The sequence below is a fragment of the Hyperolius riggenbachi genome, chromosome 1, assembly GCF_040937935.1.
Source record: "Hyperolius riggenbachi isolate aHypRig1 chromosome 1, aHypRig1.pri, whole genome shotgun sequence".
Lineage (NCBI taxonomy): Eukaryota > Metazoa > Chordata > Amphibia > Anura > Hyperoliidae > Hyperolius > Hyperolius riggenbachi.
Genome location: NC_090646.1, coordinates 485,936,287 through 485,936,872, shown reverse-complemented (window position 1 = coordinate 485,936,872; position 586 = coordinate 485,936,287).

The following is a 586-nucleotide window of genomic DNA, read 5'->3' as shown; positions in this document are numbered from 1 at the left end:
TTTCATTTCAAATTTCAAGGAGACACTGAACTGCTTGAATTTCAATTAAAAAATAAATAAATAAAAAAACACCATAAAAAATTGAGTTTTCTAAATGTATTAAAAGGTAGTGTACGTTTTAAAAAGCAGTTCATTGTCCAATCCATTGACATTCCTTTGCTTTCTTCTGTGACAAGCCGAATACCTCTGCTCTGGTTTGGAGAAGCTAGAGCCATAAAGCATATGATTTCTGTATTAACACTCGCATTAAAGTGTGTGGGAAGGCAGCAATTACTTGCAATGTGTGCATTTACAGGACTGCAGGCAGCAGTGCTCAGGTTAATAAAGAAAAGGCCAACCTTTGTGACAGAGCAGCTGGGTCTCCCACTCACAGCCATGGAGCCACCTGCACCCCATGCCACATCTGGTCACTTGGCAGGCGGGGGACCAGGAGCATCATGTGATCTGTGGAAGGGAATCCCGGTGACATCAATGCCTGATTTGCATATATATTATCAGGAGAGGGAGGGTCTCCCCAGCCCATGGTGTGTGTCTAGTGGGGAATATTTAAAGGAACGGGGAGGGACAGAACAGATGGAGCGGAGCA